At 37.6% G+C, this 13109-nt stretch overlaps 1 long non-coding RNA gene across 1 annotated transcript; it reads left to right on the forward strand.

The window, feature by feature from the left end:
* The first annotated feature begins 397 nt into the window (after positions 1-397).
* Positions 398-9331, forward strand: LOC129146636 (uncharacterized). Its single transcript, XR_008553565.1, has 3 exons — positions 398-439; positions 6372-6423; positions 9199-9331. It is a non-coding gene; the product is annotated as an uncharacterized LOC129146636 (long non-coding RNA).
* Positions 9332-13109: the final 3778 nt, after the last annotated feature.

Raw genomic sequence — 13109 nt, forward strand, 5'->3', positions numbered from 1 at the left:
AAATTTTTGTTAATCTCGTCTTCAGTGCAGATCCTTTAACAATTTCCATCACTTTGCTCTTGTTATTCAAGATCAAAGCTATAGTGGAATGGAGCATGCCTGACTGGAGAGAAATGGCTACTGATTTTCCTGTTTCATAGTCGTTAATCACTTTTAATTTAATTTCCAGGTCAGTCTTGACAGAGCCTCTTATTGGCAACATTAGCAGTGAATTTTGTCTGCTTAGAGAGCATGATGAAAAATACAACACGAGATAAAATCAAGCATAAAGGAAACAATGCTACCAAGAGACTGCAAACCTGAGCAGTATGAGGCCACTGCCTGGTGAAAATGCTGTGGCATTATGATGGTTATGACATCACTAGGCAATAGGAATTCTGAGACCGCCATCAGAAGGTTGACAGTCATTGATTGAAAAGTTGTTTTGTGGGGCATGATGGTAATTCAGAGAATCCAGAGAGCTTACTGTCTTTCATTCTCTCTCTTATGTTCATACCCTGTGGAAAGGCCATCTGAGTCATAGTGGCAATGTATAAGCCAAGATAGTCATCTATAAATCAGGAAGGATGCTCTCACCAGGAACCTTGATTTTGGATTTCTTTTTCCCCAGAACTGTGAAGAACTTAATTTCTAGGTTTCAAGCCACCCAGAATATGGACGTCCCAAGAAGACTAATACAGGCAGCACTGGTCAAAGACTCAGGCACTGGTCAAAGACTAATCCCGGCAGAAAATGGAGGGAAATCTGACTGTTTAAGCCCCTTTCCTTTTGCTTTCTGTGGTGTCTCTATCACTGGTTGCTTCTCTGTAACTCCAGTTCTCTTCAAGAAGTCCTTTACTCTGAGCAACTAGTTCTGACCAAGCCATTTTCACTGTGGCTCTGGCCCCCGCTAGGTGAATAACATTAACAACCTCCTCTCTCTTGTCCTAAGGTGGTAGTGGCTTCCTGCTGTTGCCAGTCTCTGGTTGCCTTTCTTGCCTCTGTTTTGTTTCTCAACAATTGCATCATCTTTGAAATAATTTTCTACATTAAGTTTTTCTGATTTAAAGACCTAGGTTGGCTTCAGTTTTTTGGATAGAGCTTGATTACTATAGGGACATTTTACTTAAGGTTCATTCTTTAGGGCTTAGGGTGAATATTAGCTAATGCATCTTTGAGGTAATAATTGTTAAATGATATCTGATTTGACAAGTTTGTAATGTGAAATCTGTTTATTTTTTCCTAAATTCTCTCTCTTATTTCTCAGAACTCATAATGCAAGCCAGTAAGTTAAAATTTCTTCTAGCAGATTATAAATTGTGGCATTCACTTTTTGTTTTCTTTGATGTTCTCATTCCCTCTTATGCACTTATTTTTTTATTATAAATATCTGTCAGTTTGAATTTAAAAATGATGGAACCAAAATGATACGATTCACAATTTACTGCTAATAGACACTGAGAAATCATGAACTCAGGCTGATTTTGCCACTGTGAGTGCTTCTCCAAGATCTTTGATGATCCTTTAGATGGTGTAATAGATGATGAGTTCTGATTTCCACAGGTAATTGAATCCTGTATACTTAAGTTTAAATTTTTTTTGTCCACACTTTAAATTGTGCCCAGAAAATTCTCTGGATGGAATTTGATTGCAGAGGTCTATTATATTTTGATGAAAGCATATCAGCTCAGTGTTCAAAAGCATTTTCTATTAGAGTGAAGCTGACCTTGAAATACAGTAGCACACAGGCCATTGAAATCTCTCTCTTATGTAATAGTAGCCAATCTCAATTGACTGGGAGAAAGTTTGATAAGTGTCCACTGGAAACTTCTCTGAATACGTTCTTCACTTTGATTTTTTCCTGAGTATTTATCTGGAGCTATCTGAGCATACTTCAACTGGAGGTTGCAAGGAAATGTAATAGAAGACTTTGATTAAAACCTGTTCAGTGTCCCACAGAGAGAATTTTCTACAGATTTTATGTACAAAGTGTGATTGGTACACAATATATTATCATACTTTGATAAATACTATTCTAGTCTCTCAATTACTATGCATTTTCAACCTCACAATCTAGGAAACTTGTATTTATAAATAAATATTAATATCCCAATAATTTAATAGAAACTGTAACAAGCTAATGTTAACTTCAGAAAATATATTTTGGTCTAAAATTATCAGCATTTGTTAGCAAATTCTGTACTGCTGTATTCATCTTCTACATTTTCATCTAAACAAATAGTATTATTTTTTTCACCTAAAAGAATTGTCAATAGCTTCAGTTTAGTAACCTCTTCCAACTCATATGGATGAGTCACTGTGTTGTCACAAAGACCTGCTTGGTTGTATCACCTATTAGAATTGATAAATGTATAGGACCTTTTTTTCTCTCGAGATTGGAAAGTAGGTACCAAATTATCAGTGTCTTCATCAACAGTAATACTTATTGCTCTCCCCCAGGTGCATGATGCTGGGCTGGAGATTATTAAATTGCATTCAACTGCCTGTGTCCCTTTTTAGTAAGAGAAATTTGTCCAACTGTTATGCAGTATAGAAAAGGAAGGTGAGAGCTAAATGTCAGATCCAGATCATGTGTTTTTATGTGCTCTACCACAACCAGTATTTTACAATAATTCAAGTGTACTATATGTTTTTATTCTAAGCTAAAACTGAGCTGGGGAAAAAATTTCATTTTCTACACTATAAATTTGCTGTGCAAGAAATGAGAAAAAGTATCCCTAGGCAGAGTCAGATGCCTGCTGCTCTTCCCTGTCCGTACAATTAGAGTTCTCGCCCCAGGTGACTGGGGCGGTGCAAACAAAGGTGACTCGCTGCTGACTGACAGGTCTGTGAAGTTAGCTAGAAAGGGGATTCCTGGGAATAAGTAGAGGATCTTTTGCCTTCAAGAATGGTTTTGGAATAGGACCTGGCTTTTTGAGTAGATAAATACTTCGATTCTCTCGTGATTTGGTTAGACTAAAGTTGAGTTAGAAAGCACTCAAGGGACAACCTTAAAAGCCAGCATTTTATGTGGAGCTTCTATACCTGACGCTGGTTCCATCTCTGACTGCTACGTTTTCATAAGAATTTTATAACGTAGGGTGTGCAGTTTCAGTACCGGATGCTCTTTCAGCCTGCTCAGAGAATTTTTCTCTAACTGCTGCTGTGGATCAGAAACAAAATATAGAGCATAAAAGGATGTTCTTTTCCATGAAATTAATATTTTCTGACCAAATTTAAGAAAAAAAGCTATAAATATCAGATGATATAAATTTATCTTAGTACATGAAATATGACTTAAACAGAGTAAATTGCCTCAAGATGAAAAGTCTTCTATTTTGTAGGTATTATCATTCAAACAATAATAGGATCATGTTCTTCAGCTTTCTTTCTAACTCATATAGAATTTTACTTTAAGTGTTTTTTAGACAAGGCTACTAATTTCTGACACTGTCTATTTTCACAGCCTGCTACAGTATGAACGTGGCAGTTGAGATATGTTTCTTGAATTTCAGGCAATTATATCTAATTACTTACTGGAAAGCTCAAGCTGGATGCCCTATGGACAACTGAAACCTAACCTGTAAAAAACTGAAGCCATTATGTTTCCTAGGAAAACTAGTTTCTACGCTGGCTTCTTTTAGTTTAGTGGATGCCATGCCACATAAACGATTTGTTTAAAAATAATCTGGAAATTGCCCTCAACTTCTTACCCCATATGTTCTATTTCATATGCCCTTTGTCTCACCAGCTTCACTGTTACTGACTTAGTTCAGGCTCCCAAGATGTATGGGAGGAAAAGTAGGTCAAGACATATAAGTGATGTGTGATACACACATTGTAATGTATTTATAATGTCCAGCAACAGAGGCTTGGTTACATAAATGCATAATAACTCATACAGTAGAACACTGTGCAATTAATGAAATGTTGATATGATATACATGCATGTAAAGTTACACAGGAAAAGGTGTGTCATATGATTCCATTTGTAATTAAAAATAAATATATGGGGCCTCCCTGGTGGCCAAGGGGTCAAGTCTTAGTGCTGTCACCTTAATGGCCCACCACGATGGCCTGAGTTCTATCCCCAGGCAGAGAGCTAACCCATATATGGCACAGCAGACCTTTCCTGTCTTGCGCTGCTCCCCTTAGCAGTGTATTTCAATAAATCCACCTGTTCTGCTCCCCCATTTCACCCCCGCATCTCTAGCCTACACCCTAGTTCTACACAGAAATAACTAACTAAATAAATAAATCTTTTTAAAAATGGGGAAAAGGTCAAAAACACATATATGTATATTAGAGTAAACCTATTTTTTTTTTTCGTTTTGAAGAATATAATCTGAAACTGATAAAGTAGTCATGTTGGGGAGAGGAATGAAGGACTTACTGAGGAAGAAAATTTTTTTTGTTTCTTTTCTTTGTTTTAGGTGATTTTTTTTTTCTCTCCAGCTCAGTTCTACCTTAAATTAAAAAAAAAAATTCCAATGAACCTATATGTTACTGTAACATAACAATATGGTGCAGAGTTTAAATTCAAGGAAAATGAAGGAATGAAACACTTTAAATGGGATGAATGAGATAAGGAAATGGCTGATAACTAATATCATCTCAAAAACAATGAAATTACATCAAAGTGCTGACCTCTTTAGAGTTGCTTATATGGGCCCTATCTATGCTTTTATAGAGTCTAGATTTGAGTGGTTCTCTGGAGGAAAAAGCAGAAAACATGAGTTGGAACTTCTGAAGTCTAGGTATGCTGATGTGTTAGTTTCATAAATCCTGGTTAATGGAAGTTCAAGGGAATGGAGGATGTTTTCTTTAGTGACTTTCTGAGAGAGGTGAACCCCTGAAGACACCCAATTTTATGTGCTGAAATCTTTAGAAAAATAGCTAAGGAGGGTACCTACAGGATATCTGTCTACCTACCTACCTAGCTAGCTAGCTAACTGTATCTCTCCCTCTCTGTCTATCTCTGTGTTTTTAATCCATATGACAACTTTCATATTAAATATTAATAATCCCCCCCGCCATGTTACAGAGGAAAATGACTAAAGTTTAGAGAGGTTGGATAACTGGCCCATGGTCAGACAATACAGATAAGAGCCAGCATTGGAATCCAGGTGATCTGGCTCCAGAGTCCAAGTTCTTATTTCTTATTATGGCTGTTAGTGAAATAAATGTTAATGGATAATGGATGAATTCAGGGTCGAGGCAGGTAATGTAAGTGAGCACAAAGGACTGAACATATGGTATCATATAGGAAGTGGTAGGGACTATGTGAACTGGAGAATTGGAAAAAGACCTGGTTTTGTCAGATCTCCTGATTGTCTATGAGAAGCCAGAATCTGAATCATAACCTTGGAGTCTGTATGCTCAGGCCTATTGTCCTACTTTTTGTCAGTTATGCTTTCTTAAGTATTTTGACATGGGGTAGCTAATAAACTGGTGGTTTCCTTAGCATAAACCAATTTATGACAGCCTGGAAATTTTCATGCCTGCAATGCTCCATATATTTAGGGATATTGTCAAAATGAATGGAAAACTCACTTGTATTTTATGTGGAGACAATTTGGACAACTTTAATAAAGCAGGTTAATAATTTTTAATCTCAGTTTCAAAATCTACATTACTGTAGACTGTGCAAGGATAAAAGACTGCTTGCCTGCTGGATTAGTACTCAGGGAACAGATTTTGTTAACAGAAATCTTTGACTGGAGATATATTATCTAATTCTGCCTTTCTTTTCCCAAATCTCTGAAATAGAGAATGTGATGAACAATATAATGTTGCCACTCAGATCAGCTTGAAAATGGGAACTTAATTCTCCCTCCCCTACTCATGAGATAAAAAAGTTATTCAGCACTTATTGAACTAGACACTTCACCAATCTTATCTCAATCTCATTTACCCCTCACAAGAACCCTATGAATAGATACAATTTCACACTTTTAAAATGAAAAAGACAACTCTGACAGATAATTATGTATTTTAACAAATCACACAGTTAGTGATCACACAACCTAGTTGTATAAGATTCTGAATATCACTGCCTGAAATTCAGCTACCATTTTTCTACGTCCAACTAACCAATTTAATTTTCATTTTTATTCGACTACTGTACATTGTGTAATGTTCTACTGCCAGGTTGGTTTCATTGTCATCAGCTACAGGTACACTCCATTCTCAATGACTGATAATGTCAGGAACAAACTCCTTTTTCTCCCCCTATTCTACACCCCACTCCATCCTGGTGAAGAGGCTAGAAACTGTGGAGTCATTTCTCCATACATCCATCTCTTTCCTCATCCAATTCCAACTCATCTTAAAGCCCTACTGATTTTGCCTCCTAAACATTTTTGAATTACAAATGCTTCTTTCTGTTTCAGTATTACCATTCTAGATGAAAACTAAGAAAAACTTTCTAACACTGGAAATGTGGTAAGTAAAAAGGAAAAGATAATAGGTATGACTTTACAGAAGTCATTTTATATGGAGCAAACATGTAAGTATGTGATAGACTAGGAGAGAATATTTCCCATGTATATAAAAGACTGAAAAGTTAATATCACTAATTGTCAAGGAATATGTATACATCAATAACAAAGGTCAACAAATAAGGAGGTAAATTTAAGAAAATGTGTAGAAGTGTTGAGAAAATACAAGCTCTGTCATATTAGAAATATGATTACCACAAATTAAAATAACAGGTAAATAATATTTTCCCCCTAAATATTGGCAAACATTTTCAAAATTATAACATTCTCCACAGTAGTAGGTGTGTAATTGATGAAAACTTTGGAAAATTTTAAATGCCCTTATTCTTTCACCTAATTATTCCACTTTTAGGTATCTCTGCTGTATAAATACTTTGGAGATGCACAGGGAAATGTGTATAAGGATGTACACTGCAGTGTCCTTTAAACAGCAAAAAGGTAGAAGCAAACTGAGTTGCTATATGGTTACGAAATTAAATTACATTTTGGAACAATACTATATTATTGTTATTAATAATAAACCCATATTATTATTTTTTTAAAGATTTATTTATTTATTTATGCATATAAGAGCTGGGGCACAGGCCAGAGGTGTGGTGGTGGGGGGCGGGTAAGAGGACTCACAGAGACAGAGTGGGGAACAGAACAGGCAGATTGACCGAAGTACACTGCTGAGGGGAGCAGTGGGCGTGTCAGGAGAGGTCTGCCGCGCCATGTGGGTTGCTCCTTGGCTGGCCAGTGATCAAACTCGTGCCGCAGAGGCTTCGTACTGCTTCATAGTGTGGTGCTTATTAAACCCTTGTGTCACTAGGGAGGCCCAGTAAACCCATATTAAATGGGTTTGTAAGAAAGAGACTGAGATTCCACCCTTTAGATATCTTGAAGCAAAGCCAGGCTAAGACCAGGTTATGCTAATGAGAGGCTGCAGATAGAACTGAATATCTGAAAAACTTGAGGACTGGGCCCCTCTCCAAAAAGGAAGTGGCTATGGGTGTGTCTAGGGAGATGGGACTGTGTCAACTTCAGAGTGAGGACAACTAGGAGTTGGAGAAGGACTCCTGAACTATCTAGGCTAGGCCAGAAACCTGCAGGTGTTCAAATAATAATGTTTTATTTAACTTGAATTCTTCATAATGTTAATAAGGGAAAAATTGATTCCACTGTCTGTGTGGAGTTTGCACATTCTCTGTAAAGGTTTTCTCTGGGTACCCAGGTGTCTCCCTACATCCTAAAGATGTGCACAGTAGGTTTGTTGCTGTGTTTCATTTGTCCTAGGCTCAGTGTCTGTGGGTGAGTGCGTGAGTGCACCCTGGGATGTAATAGCCCCCAGACTTGGTTCCTACCTGTGCCATGAGCTGCTGGAACAGGTTCCAGCACCCGTGACCCTGAACTGGAATAAGTGGATTAGAAAATGAATGAAAGAAAATAAATGATTGAGTGAATGCAAATTGTTTAATGTTAGAAATGTTTGGGGTATTTATTTAAAAGTTTGGGATATCAGAAATATGCCAGAGGAGCTTACTCTTGTTTATAACAATTAGCCTATAGTAGAATTGGCTTGTTACATGTAATCCTTTCACCTAAATTCACCGTTGCTAAAACCTATCAATGGCATTAAGTAGGAACTTACTGTAATGATCAGTCCAGGAGTCCATTGAACCTTCAAGGGCTCTTCAGGGAGGGGCCTTAATGAATCCATGATCTAGGACATGTTAGACAGGAGTCAAATTAGTGGATGCTAGTGGAAAGATTAATAAGGATGAGAACAAGATGCCGCCACTGTTCTTCCCAAAGCTTTGTCACTCTGTAAGCTCACATTTTCCCAACTTTGAGGGAGAAGACAGGGTGTGATTAAGGGAAGACCTGATTCTAAAGCATGGGGATCTTACTGTGAGTTAAGTGGGTGAAGAGAAAAATATTAGTTTTTATACTTGAGTTTATAGAATGAATTTTGCACATGCCACCACCTAAATCTTTCTGTCTTCTCTCATTTCCTTTAAATCCCAAACTTGTATTTTTGTAACACCATCCCAGAGAGTTTCTAGGTAACAGGTAGAGATTTTCACTTTTTCCTTATAAACATCAATATAATGTTTAACTTTTTTTTATAGCAGCAAGCATGTCCTTTGTAATTAAAATAACAGAGAAAATAATTAACACCCCCCCCCATGTACATAAAAGTAGCATAAGGTAAATCTCAAATGATTTGCACATTTTTTAGTAAACATCCTTTTTTTTTTTTTTAAGATTTTTTTATTTATTTATACAAGCACTGGGTACAGTCAGAAGCAGGGGAGAGTGAGAAAATTCACCAGAGCCAGAGGGGAGAGCAGAGCAGGCAGAGGGACCAAGGTACACTGCTGAGGGGAGCAGCAGGGGGCAGGAGAGGTCTGCACGCCGCCATGTGGGACCCTCTCCTAGCGGCCCGGGATTGAACCCGTGCTGCAGAGGCTGTGAGCAGCTTTTGCAACCCAGCGCTCAACTGCTGCACCACCAGGGAGGTCCCAGCATCCCTTTCTTAACTGCAGTGGTCATTTATATTTTCTGTACTTAAATTTAAATTAATTGACCAAGAAAATGAGACAAAAGCCTTCTTTAACCAAAAATTCTGTGAAATGGGCTTGTTGAATCTGCTTTTTTTCACACCCCACCATCGCTCAGCAATTGAAGCAACTACTAACTCTGCTTACACTGTTAATGGTTAGATGTATTCTTTCAGGATTTGCTTCCCAAGACAGCAGGGAAGAATCAATGGCAGTTTCAGCTCTCTTGAAGATTGATGCAGCATTGCAGTGCTTAGTAACATCATGTGATCTTTTAATCAATCACTGAAAATAAATCTACGCAACTGGTGTCAGGAACCAAAGTCATTTCACACTCACCTCCCCAATTCCCTAGAGTCAGAGGAAATGGAATCCAAATTAGACTCACCACAGAGCCTCACACTGAACCTTTGTTCCCAGAGGGATTTAAAATTTGTCACTGTCCAAAAGACTTGTCTTGCAATGAAAAACTGGATGTTGGCATATTTATTTATAAATATGAAAGTGATGGAGCATTCCTTGTGGTCCTGGTTGATAAGTAAACTGAGCCAGAGTATTGTTGCATGAAACCATAATTCCTATAAGTTCCTAATTACTGGCACATAAACAGTAGTCGTATCTTTTCAGAAAATCCTAGAAAGATTTTATAGAAATGTTATGACTCACTCTCCTGCCTCACATATGATTTAATGAAATATTTCTACATGGAAGATCTTCTTTTTACTTTTAATTATCTAGAGGGATAAAATTTCTCTAGAAATGTAATTTATAGCTTTGCCCTCTTTACTTTCAGGATTTTCTTCCTCATAAAATCAACTCTTTAACCCAAGTAATAGGAGATGAATGGACCAGTTAGCATAAAATGATAAATAACTTAAAAAGCAATTTAACCTTGCCCTAAAGTGTCATGGAAGCATTATATAGTGAAGAACAATGTAATTCTATCATAGCAGTGTGTTTTGAAGAGCTTTTATTAGCTGATCTACCTAAAATTCAAGTGTGAATTAAGTAGTGGCCATATTTCAGTGCTTCTCAAATTCAGGACCAAAATAGCATTTAAATCATATTCTTGGAGCAGTGCTGCGCCTGCCTGTGTCCATGCAAGCATCTCTCTTTCCTTTTTTAAAAACTTTCCTTAATAAACTTGCCACATACTGATGAATGAAAAAAAATAATAAAAAAAAACAATTTTCTTGATTGCTATGTCTGAACACATAGCCTCTCCATGTACACTTTGTTAGTTGCTTAGCATCTCACTAGGTTTGTGGTAGAGGAAGCAGCAAAAATCAACATTTGACTTGAATATATGTAGCTCCCAGCCTTACATCTGTTTTTTTTTAAAAGATTTTTATTTATTTATTCATATAATAATTAGGGTATAGGCCAGAGGTGAAGGGAATGGGGGGTGAGAGTATTCACCAGAGACACAGTGGGGAGCAGAACAGGCAGATCTACTGAAATACACCACTGAGGTGAGCAGCGGGTGAGACAGGAGAGGTCTGCTGCGCCATATGTGGGTCATCTCCCTGGCCGGGGATCGAACTCATGCAGCAGTGGCAGGTGATTGCTTGATAGTGCTGAGACTTAACCCCTTGCACCAACAGGGAGGCGCTGTTCTTTTTCTTTTGATTCAAATTGGACATCATGTCATATATATAAAACCTAGACTGAAAAATATGGTGGGGTCACAATAGATCAGGGGAATGGGAAAGGAATAGGGAGCAAGTGGTCAGAATTAGAAAACTCACTTGACTGCAGTCTTGGTTCCGGATGATGGGAATTAGCTGCCATCCAAAACTGGGTCATAGGAGAGTGGATAGCTTGAAGCTGACCCTGACTGTCCAAAGTTCCCTGTAGCCTTTTTGAGACATAATAGCACTGTAGTTTCATAATAGCATTGTAGTTTCATAATAGCACTATAGTTTCACATTCTGCCTTATGTGAAAGATGGTAGCATTGTAATGACCAAAACTCCAGTTTACTGAGAGAAGAAACTTTTGACTGGGTTTCAGAATCAGTTCAGTTACGTAGCAGAAGTCAGGACACGTGGGCAGAGAGCAACTACACAGTCTTGACAAACTACAGGAATTCAGGGAAAAGGTTGTAGTTCTTTGGAAAAAGTCTTTTGGGATATCATTGAGCACACCAGATACTGTAAAATCAATCCGATCCCAATAGCTGGTTCCCTGGAAGATACTATAATATTTTCTAATTGGCTCATAAATTGGGCAGAAATGAATGTGATTGAGGATCTCAGGACTAAAGATAAAGCAGACCTGAGGAAACCATGAGCACCAATTATTTATGTGAGCTGGATAGTTTGATATCTCTTCCCACCCAGCCACGGTGCTGAGGAGATATATGACACGGATACACCATAAGATTCCTTCTAGGAAGCATTCCTCTCCCTGATTAGTTTAAGATCAAATCATCTGTTATTTTTGAGCCTACATTTGAAGATGATATATTATCATTTTATAGCATATGCTACTTTATGTTTTATAAATGGAAACTGGGTGAGATGTATCCTTTGAAAGACTTTCTTTGGGGCTATGTTTAATCAAACTCTACACTCTGATGGTGTTCTTGGCAGAATTTCAAAATAAAGGCCACTCTAAGGACAGGACACAAATTATATTATAGCAAGGAGTATTTAAGCTATATCCTAAGATGACAATACCAATTACAGTGACTTTGGAATACAGAGCTGTGAGGTCATACATCACTGTAAAATTAGGTCAGGACATTTTTGTTAATAACATGTTTAAGAGCAGTGTCACCTACAAGTGCAAACATCTTGTGTCTTATGATTTAGTGATTTTTTCCTTTTATTATAAAATATAAAAATGATATTAAGAAGACATTTAACCAATGTGAGTGTATAACATTTTGTTATTGAAATAAATGACCGAAAGGCATATAATGTTTAGAGAGTATTATGTACTTTGCCCAAGCTGTGTATTTATTAATTAGTGAGAATCAGAGACAAGTAGCACAGAGGCACAATTCTAATCAGACTGATTTTGATTCAGGATGAATGAGTGGCCTCCAGTACAGTAAAACTTATTACCTCTTCTCTTTCCATTTGTATGAATAGTGTCACTCTGCATTCAGAGAAGTGGTCTTCACGTGTCTTATATGTCTGGATCTACTAAGAATACCTCTGCCATCTAGAGAGAAATCTAGCCTAAAACATTACTCTTGTTGGAAAAAAAAATTTTTTTTCCCTTAGGTTGCATGACTTACTAATATAGCACTGTGGAAAGATGTTTGGGAATTTTGACAGCACTCTGGCAAAACCTCACATCCTTCCGAGCAGGGACCTTGTTCTTACAGTGCTGTGCAGATTCTGAAACACAAGGTTATAATTGCAGGCTTGGATTCTGTTTGTGTTCTCAAGCCTTGAGACATAACGGTATTAAGTTTTCTTGCCTAGAAACAGCGAAATGTTTCTTATATCTGATTATTTAGTGAGGCAGAGACCACATCTTGTGCTGCATTAGAAAGAATGATTTATCCATTAACACCTTTACACATAGAGTAAGGAAACAAAATCCTGTTAAAGCTATGAGAGTCAGTACCGCAGGGATCCTTTGTTTTGGATAGAGAGATGCCCCTGAGCCAGCTTAATTTTCCTTTAGAGGCAGGGAGCTTAATGTAAGATCTAGCCTTTGAACTTGGAGAAAACCGAGAGGCTATGTCTGCACCTGCTTTAGTAAAATAATCTCAAAGTCGTATTGAGTGTAACTTCTGGACATTCCACTTAGCAGCGATCCATTAGAGGTGAGATGAGAAACTTATGATATTTATGACCAAGATTTAATGAAAGATGATGTTAGTACAGTGAGGGAGTTGTAAGAATAGACAGACATATGAGTGAGGAAAGAGGATTAAAACTTCTTATTTGTAACCTTAGGTCTTGCTACTTCTGCCTAAATCTTGTAGTTTGGGGCAGGTTTTCTCCAAAGTCCCTGAGTAGGCTGTGGCTGGTTGAGGCAGACAGCAGAGCCACTGCCAGGTGCCTAAGCTTCCCTGTCCTAAAGGAAAGAGCTGAGAATAATGAAAGCACATGATTGGAAGGCATCTC

The sequence above is a fragment of the Talpa occidentalis genome, unplaced genomic scaffold (genome assembly GCF_014898055.3).
Source record: "Talpa occidentalis isolate TD23 unplaced genomic scaffold, MPIMG_talOcc4v2.1 talOcc4.3, whole genome shotgun sequence".
Taxonomy (NCBI): domain Eukaryota; kingdom Metazoa; phylum Chordata; class Mammalia; order Eulipotyphla; family Talpidae; genus Talpa; species Talpa occidentalis.